Source organism: Eubalaena glacialis, chromosome 19 (genome assembly GCF_028564815.1).
Source record: "Eubalaena glacialis isolate mEubGla1 chromosome 19, mEubGla1.1.hap2.+ XY, whole genome shotgun sequence".
NCBI classification, from domain to species: Eukaryota; Metazoa; Chordata; class Mammalia; order Artiodactyla; family Balaenidae; genus Eubalaena; species Eubalaena glacialis.
In genome coordinates this window covers 50,266,351-50,275,908 of record NC_083734.1, presented here as the reverse complement: position 1 = coordinate 50,275,908, position 9,558 = coordinate 50,266,351, and the positions used below count along the sequence as shown (strand labels likewise).

Here is a 9,558-nt window from a genome sequence, read left to right as displayed (position 1 = left end):
ATGTTAGACCCTTATCAGATAACATGATTTGCAAAAATTTTCTCACATTCTGTGGGCTCTTGTTTCACTTTCTTGATAGTGTCCTTTGAAGCACAACAGTTTTAAATTTTTATTAAGTCCAAGGTACTTTTTCTTTTGCTTTTGGTGTAATATCTAAGAAATCATTCCCTAAGCCAATGATCCAGTGCCACAAAGATTTATGCTTATGTTTTCTTCTAAGAGTTTTACCACTTAAGCGCTTACATTCACATCTTTGGTCCATTTTGAGTAGATTTTTGAGTATGGTATAGGGTAGTGGTCCAAATTTATTCTTTTGCATGTGGATATCCACTTTGTCCTAGCACCATTTTTTTTTTTTAGCTGTGCTGCACAGCTTGCAGATCTTAGTTCCCCGACCAGGGATTGAACCCAGGCCCTGGCAGTGAAAGCGCCAAGTCCTAACTACTTGACCACCAGGGAATTCCCAGCACCACTTTTTTTTTTAAAGCCTACAGCACCTTGTAGTCACATTTGGTCTCCCATCCAAGTACTAACCAGGCCTGACCCTGCTTAGCTTCTGAGATCAGCCGAGATCAGGTACATTAAGGGTGGTATGGCCATAGATTCCGCATCATTTTTGAAAAGACTATGTTTCCCCATTGTATTGCAGAGCTTGATCTTTTTTTTTTTTTAATAAATTTATTTTATTTATTTATTTATTTTTGGCTGCTTTGGGTCCTTGTTGCTGCACGTGGGCTTTCTCTAGTTGCGGTGAGCGGGCATCTCATTGCAGTGGCTTCTCTGTTGCGGAGCACAGGCTCTAGGCACACGGCTTTAGTAGTTGTGGCACGTGGGCTCTAGAGCTCAGGCTCAGTAGTTGTGGCGCACGGGCTTAGCTGCTCCGCGGCATGTGGGATCTTCGCGGACCAGGGCTCGAACCCGTGTCCCCTGCATTGGCAGGCGGATTCTCAACCACTGCGCCACCAGGGAAGCCCTAGAGCTTGATCTTTTTTACTGAACATTTTGATCTTGAGATTGATGCATATAACTATAATTCATTCATTTTTATGGCTGTAGAGTATGCTTTATATGAATCTGCCGTAATGTATTTAATTCATTCTTTGACCCATAGTGGGTTGTTTCCAGAGTTTTGCTTTTCTATACACTGTTGCTGGGAACATACTTAAACATGTTTTTTATTACCCACATGTGAGAGTGTCTTTCTAGGGAATATGCCTAGGAGTGTAGAGTTATGCACATGTTTCCCAACGTGATTGTAATATTTATGCTCCTATCAGCAATGTATAAGAGTTTACATCTAGGAAAACTCAGCTTTTAAACGTTCTCTTTGTTTAGTGTCTCTTTGAATAGTCATTACCCAGAGGAAAGAAGTAGTATTTGCAAGTGAAATTTGCCTCTTAGGCTTTTACTATTTTATTAGCAAGAATCATTATTATTTTAAAATTTTTTATTTATTTATTTATGGCTGAGTTGGCTGAGAGAGCGGGCTTCTCTCTAGTTTGTCGAGTGGGGGCTACGGTTCCTTGCGGTGCGCGGGCTTCTCATTGCGGTGGCTTCTCTTGTTGCGGAGCATGGGCTCTAGGCGCACGGGCTCAGTAGTTGTGGCTCGCGGGCTCTAGAGCACAGGCTCGGTAGTTGTGGCACATGGGCTTAGTTGCTTCGCAACAAGTGGGATCTTCCTGGACCAGGGCTCAAACCCATGTCCCCTGCAAAGGCAGGCAGATTCTTAACCACTGTGCCACCAGGGAAGTCCAGCAAGAATTATTTTAAGCAAACAAAAGGCCAATAGCCGGAGAACCCAGTATCCGGTTAGTATCTCTTTAAATTTGTAAATATTAGTGTGAGGCTTAAACAGATCTTTGGCTGGTTGAGGTGGTGAAGCTTTTGTTAATAGTGAATAAGGGTGTATGTTCATTAAAGCAACATCACACCAGCCTATTACTCTCTTACATAGGGTCTGGAGCTAGTATAGTGTAGCAGTTGGCAGAATCAGGGTATCGAGGGGTGAGGAGAGATGCTTCCCTGTCTTGGAACCCGCATATTATAGTTATGCTAAGACAAAATTGTGTCCATGATGATGAGAAACATACCCTATCACATCCTATAGCATCATGTGAGAGGGTTGGCTGACACAAAGTTGGGTAGATGGTACTCAGAACATTGAAGGAGATGGAAATGCTCTCTGATTGTGATTACAGGGAGTTACACCTGGAAAACACAACAGCTCTATGCTGGACCACCAGTGTGATCCAGGTAGGCGGGTGTCAACAGGGATGGCCATGAGAAGGTGAAGAAAGGCCTCTGGAAGGCAGGTGGTTGGGGGATGAAGGCAGCCTGCCTAGCAGCATCAGAAAAGCATGTGGGGAAGTGCTCCAGCTCAGAGTGGGACTCAGGGACAGGATGTCAGTTACAAAGCAGGAGTGAGGGTTGGGGGAAGAAGAGATTGGCAAGACGCCCCAGCCCTAGGGGCACTTGAATAGCTCATCAGTTGCTATATTCAAGAAACTGAAACTCAAATACAAGAGAAATGGCAACTCAGTCTCAGGAACAAATTGATGTTATGACTAGTGGTATAGACTGCATGTTTATGGTCTCCTCCACCCCCACCTTGACATTAGCCCCAGGATGCCTGGAATTAACCAAGTCCTCCAACTCAATTAGATACTAAAGTCTTGATGACTCCTCACTCATTTGCATCCCTGTAATTATGTTCCTGATCTCTCCTGACCTGGGGAAAGAGAAGAAATTGGAAGATGATAAGGACTGGTATTCTATTTCCTCAAATATTTATCTTTCACTTAAATTTCTTTTCCTTTTTATTGTATTGTTTCCCATTTACAGATTTCTTTTTGGTTCCTATCTATTGTTTCTCCATTATAGTTTTCCTCTGCAGTTAGTTGGTTCCTGGATGTAATTTCAGAGTATTTGAGAAGTCGAGAATGATGGGGGAGAAATTGAAAGTGTAGGTACAGAAAGAGATGACAGTGGGGGAATGAAATTTATTGTTCCTCTTTTCCAATGTGAAACCAAAGCTGGAGGCTAGATCATTCAGAAAGAGAGAATTCAGTATTTTCTAAACTACCTGCATATAAGAATGACTCGGTGGCGTGACCTGATTCAGTACTTCTGAGGAGAGGAAAAAGAATTTGTTTTTTTAGCAAACACTCCCCATGACTATAATAAACCAAATATGGGAATCAAACTTAAACCTTTTTAAAATAAAGCACCCAAGTTGGACCCATTAGTTCGACTATAGAATTACTGAATATTTTTAGTATTGACAGAGAAAAACAATTTATAAAGTGCTTAAATTTCTTTTTTTTTTTATTATGGAAAAGTTTAAAGGTACACAAAAATAGAAGGGTGTGATGATTCTCCATGTACCCTCACACAGCCTCAGCAGTTATCAACCCATGGCCAAGTATGGAGGTGCTTTTGAAAGAGAACAGAGGAGTTACTAAAGAGTAAAGGCAAGAATTAAGGCTGTGGGGACTTCCCTAGTGGCACAGTGGTTGGGAGTCTGCCTGCCAATGCAGGGGACACGGGTTCGAGCCCTGGTCCAGGAAGATCCCACGTGCCATGGAGCAACTAAGCCCATGCGCCATAACTACTGAGCCTGCGCTCTAGAGCCTGTGAGCCATGGCTACTGAGCCCACATGCCACAACTGCTGAGGTCCGCGCACCTAGAGCCCATACTCTGCAACAAGAGAAGCCACCTCAGTGAGAAACCCGCGCACCACAATGAGGAGTGGCCCCCGCTCGCCGCATCTAGAGAAAGCCCGCGCGCAGCAAGGAAGACCCAATGCAGCCAAAAAATAAATAAATAAATTTATTTAAAAAAAAAAAGAATTAAGACTGCCTGATTTACTTGTAAGACTCGAAATCTGGAAACAGCTAGATGTTCATCAGCAGGAAAATGTATCAACAAATTGTGGCATATCCATTCAATGGAATACTGCTCAGCAATAAAAAGGAATGAACTATTTATACACATGACAACATGGAAGAATTTCAAAATAATTTCACTTCTGACTTTTTGTGTTTTATCTGACCTAAACAAAACTAGATTCCTTAATCACACCTTCAGGAATTCATATAACCATTATCATAAAGCTGAGGGGTTTTTTCTCAGTTCAAAACCAAAAAATTCTGATATTCATAACAAATTTATCTGAGTGTGTCCTAGATTTGTGTGAATTAAATGTCTTTGCTGTTTCTCTTCAGTCAAGGCACCAGAAAAGGCTATATCGTCTCTAGAAATTTTCTGAATTGGCTCAACTCTTTACGTGTTAATAATAATAACGGCTTTTTTTTCTTCCATTGGGGAAACAATAGTATTATTATTTTTTAGAATTTAAAAGGGTCATAGAGTGACCACTGTCTGATATGTTTCCATCTTGTGGTACCCAATTTTTATGATAAATATCTGGGGAACATTAAAAATCTGGCTGGAGGAAACCAGTCCTAGAGATACAGAATTATAGAACCCAACGGGGGCCTTAGAATTCATCTTGTCTAATCCCCTCATTTTACTGATGAGGAAGCTTAGGCAAAGAGAAGCCACTTATTTGGGTCCCAGAGCTCGCAGCGGCTGAGCAGAATCTGCGCTCCTCCTATCTCTTGGTCTGTGGGCTTTCTTGCTTCCAGTGCTGCTTCTTTTACATCCCTCATTATGGCCACCATACTGTCATGTCTCTCACTAACCATGAGCCATGAAAAAACCTCCATCTTTTGGTCCTGCAAACTATATGAGGCCTTACCCAATATCTCTGTGGTCCATATTCAGATGGAGCTCTTGTTCACTGGCATCAACAGAAATCAGTTTGGTGTCCATTTACTACCCGACACCAGTATTCATAAAGGACTCTATTTCTGCATACAGCCTTATGTTGACACGACCCCCAAATAAAAATAGGCCTGTCTGTTTCCCTGATAGAGAGAAACACATGGAATTGTCTTTTTTTTTTTTTCTTGCCATGCTGCGCAGCTTGTGAGATCTTCGTTCCCCATCCAGGGATTGAACCCGGGACCTCGGCAGTGAAAGCGCAGAGTCCTAACCACTGGACTGCCAGGGAATTCCCAAACACGTGGAGTCTTTTTGCCCCACTTTCATCCAGTCTTTATTTCAATGATGTAATGATAAGTTTGTTTAGCCCCAGGAATTTTCCTTGTCCAATTGGCTTCTGCAGTGTGGACAGTGGCTGAAATGAAAAAGACTAACAATAGCAAGTGTTGGTGAGGAAACAGAGCAACTGGAATGCTCATATAGTGCTGTTGGGAATGCAAAATAATACAACCACTCTGGAAAATATTTTGGAATTTTCTTATCAAGTTAAACATATACTTAGTCTATGATCTAACAACCCCATTCCTCGGTTCCCCAAGAGAAATAAAGATATATATATTGACAAAAAGATCTGTATAAAAATATTTATAGGGTTTCCCTGGTTGCGCAGTGGTTAAGAATCCGCCTGCCAATGCAGGGGACATGGATTCGAGCCCTGGTCTGGGAAGATCCCAAATGCTACGGAGCAACTAAGCCCGTGTGCCACAACTACTGAGCCTGTGCTCTAGAGCCCGCGAGCCACAACTACTGAGCCCACATGCCACAACTACTGAAGCCCATGGGCCTAGAGCCCGTGCTCCGTAGTAAGAGAAGCCACTGCAATGAGAAGCCCACGCACTGCAACGAAGAGTAGCCCCCGCTCACCGCAACTAGAGAAAGCCCACATGCAGCAACAAAGAGCCAATGCAGCCAAAAATAAATAAATAAATAAATTTATAAATAAAAAAATATAGCAACTTTATACATAATCACTAAACAATTGAAAACAAGATGAGTGTTTATCAACTGATGAGAGGATAAACAAATTGCAGTATACCCATTTAATGGAAATGGAATGTTACTTAGCAGTTGAAAGGTACAGAATGATGATATACACACACCAACATCAATGGATTTCAAAAGCATTGTACTAAGTGAAAGGAGCCAGATGCAAAAAGAGATATTTATATGACATTCTAGAAGAAATTAAGTTATAGGAACAGTGATTGCCAGGGCCTGGGGGTGATAGAGATACTACCAAGGGGTACAAGGTGGCTTTTTGGGGTGAAGGAAATGTCTCTAGGTGGGCTTGTTTATTTAATTAATTTATTTATTTTTGCACAGCATGCGGGATCCTTGTTCCCGACCAGGGATTGAACCCGTGCCCCCTGCAGTGGAAGCGCAGAGTCTTAACCACTACACTGCCAGGGAAGTCCCTAGGTGGGCTTGTTTAAATGACTGTATGTCAAAATGTATTGAACTGTACACATAAAAAGAGTGAATTTTATTGTATTAGTTATATCTCAGTAAACCTAACTTTGCAAAAACCCAGACAAAAACCCTGATGGTATCCCATTCTATATAGAATAATAAGTCCAAACTCCCTAACAAATTTCCTTATAGGGTGGACTCTCAACCCAACTTTACAGCCCTATCAGTTGTCTTCTGCATTCAGCCATTCCACAAACATTCAGTGCCTGCCACATCGGGTACTCTTAGGTGTTGTATTTAGACAGACCCAGCCCTAGTCAGTCGCCACGCAGTTGAGAGCAGGGGTCTGCAAACTACATTCTGTGGGGCAATTCCAGCCCGACATCTATTTTTATCAATAAAGTTTTATAGGAACACAGTCACACTCCTTCACTAGCACACTGTCCAGGGCTTCTTTCCTGCTACAATGGCAGAGTACAGTTGTCGTGACAGCGTCTGCATGGCCTGCAAAGCCTAAAATATTTGCTGTCTTGTTCGTTAAGTTTGCCAACCCCTAGTCTAGAGTTAGAGACAAACAGCAAACAGCAGAAAAGAAGCACAAACAGGGACTTCCCTGGCAGTCCAGTGGTTAAAACTCTGCACTTCCATTGCGGGGGGCACGGGTTCGGTCCCTGGTTGGGGGACTAAGATCCTGCATGCCATAAATTAAAAAAAAAAAAGAAGAAGAAGAAGAAGAAGCACAAACAGATAGGAATAATGACAGGTCATGATTAGTGCTATGCAATAGAGAACAGTGGGCAGAGGGGAACTTCTTTCTGTAGGGTGCTTCCCATACATCTTCTACAGCTGGATTGAAATCCTCATCGTGTTCCAAGTATACTCTATGTGTTTCTGACTCCATGTCTTTGCACGTCCTCTCCATTTATTATGCTCTCTGGTTGCCATCTGCTACTGTCAAAATTCTACCTACCCCTCAGGGGCCAAATGAGATGCCACATTCTCAGGGAAGGTTTCCCATCTCCCCCGTCATAATTCATTTCTCTCCTGCCTTTCTTTAGCTCATGAACGTCTCTGGGTGTCACTTCCATTAGATTGTAAGTTTCTTAATAACAAGACCCATGTCGCATTCTTCTCCAAATCCCTAGGGTCAGCACACCCTCTTTTACAGTGAGTCTAAGCCTTTTTGTGGGACATCTTTAAAAAATATTTATTTATTTATTTATTTATTTATTTTTGGCTGCGTTGGGTCTTCGTTGCTGCACACGGGCTTTCTCTAGTTGCGGCGAGTGGGGGCTACTCTTTGTTGCGGTGTGCAGGCTTCTCATTGAGGTGGCTTCTCTTGTTGCGGAGCATGGGCTGTAGGTGCGCAGGCTTCAGGAGTTGTGGCACGTGGGCTCAGTAGTTGTGGCTTGCGGACTCTAGAGTGCAGGCTCAGTAGTTGTGGCTCGCGGGCTCTAGAGCGCAGGCTCAGTAGTTGTGGCACACGGGCTTAGTTGCTCCGCGGCATGTGGGATCTGCCCGGACCAGGGCTCGAACCCTTGTCTCCTGCATTGGCAGGCGGATTCTTACCACTGTGCCACTAGGGAAGTCCCTTGTGTGACATTTAAAGTCCTCCAGGGCAGACTTCCCCAGCCTCATCTTCTGCCCCTCCCTTGTATCCCATGCTTGGCCAAATCAAGCTAATTGCGTTCCCCCAATGTATTATGTAGTTAACTTTTAATATCTCTTCTTTTCATTGCCTTGGCTCTCTTGAAAATAGAGCTAATGAGATTGTTGGCTATTAGAGTTACATGGACATGGTTGTATAATGGCTTCACAATGCCCTTAATACATGAAATCTAAAATGTTACATCTTTTTGAACCCAGAAACTCATTCTAACTTTTTTCTCTCTGAAGATTTATAACATTTTCTGAAGAGCATGTTGTCCTCTTCCTTCTTCTGGATGTTATGCAAGGAACTTTGGTTGAAAATGATGAAGTCCCGACTTAGATAGGATAAATGTGCAATAGTCACGTCTTTCGGAAGGAAAACATTGACTTTTAAAAATCATGCTTGCCTGAAAAACAAACCTGAGTGTTTTTTATATTTATGTGTAAAAATGTGCTGCCATTCTTTGCCCTCATTTGTATGTTGAAAAACGATTGCAAAATTGAAGGTACACCAACATCAGTGTCATGTGTGTTTAATATGGAAAATAGCATGGCAATGACTGGACTCTTTATGAACACAGTTACGAACTCTGAAAAACTCACTTAACTTTCCAAATAACGCTTTGTCCTTTTTTGTATGTAAATGTGCACTCCTTTTCATTGTTCATATGTATTGCTATTTTATTTACAGTGGAGTTTTGCATAATTTCACCCACTGTCAAATTAGGTTAAGATCCTATATTTTCAGCTACAGATACATAAACCTAGTGAAAACGAGACGGTCATGGGGAGCTGGGACAGATGCAGTGTATTTCTGCCTAGATTCTTCGGCCCCCAGCCTCTTGTTGGGGTTCTCAGGGTACAGGGATGCTGATGTACCTGGATAGGGTCCTGCCATATTTGAGAAGTAAGGATTTATAAATAGTCCCAACATCCAGGACCCTCCTGGTTCCTAAGCTCAGAGTGGTGTCGGCAACGAAAGCAGAGGCAGAGTTAACATGATCTACGTATAGTCTCTTGGTTGCCAGCCTTCCTGATCTTCTAAAAGGCCCCTTGCTCCACAAATCTAGAGTACTGAAAGGCCTGGGTTGAATCTCTTCTATTTTCTATAAAATTCTGGATGTCTTTTGAGGTGGGTCATATATATTTGCACACTTTTAAAATAACTTCTCATCAGCTGTCCCCCTGAGAGCATAATTTTGTACTTGGCATCGTGGAAAAGGTCTCTCTGGTTTCCCGCAGACATGGGGGCCCTGACTGCTTAGTCAATGGAATACGACAACGTATTAGGGGTATCCTTCCCTTGGGAAGTGCATGTCATAAATCTCACTGACAGATGATTCAGGTCTTAAGGCTCCTAAGCACATAACCTCATTATCAGGAGATGATTGTGTAGTAGACTAAGATCTGCTTGTTGCCTTGCAGATTATTATAAAGCCCCCCCATACCTATTTTTATTAGAGACTAAATTTCTAACTTGCTCAATTTGTTTGTTTATGGCAGCGCTGCTCTGCCGGTCCTAGGAGAAGACAATTTTACATTTAAATGGAATATTCTAACTTTGCTTAGTAAGTAATGACCTAGAAATTAGGCTTTCTTCTTTATGGTGCTTGTGAGAACTTGGCAGGTGGAAAAAGAACTGTTAGTTTTTC

General features: G+C 42.4%; 1 pseudogene; it reads right to left on the bottom strand.

The window, feature by feature from the left end:
• Positions 1–485: 485 nt before the first annotated feature.
• LOC133080970 (5S ribosomal RNA) lies at positions 486–604 on the bottom strand (annotated as a pseudogene).
• Positions 605–9,558: the final 8,954 nt, after the last annotated feature.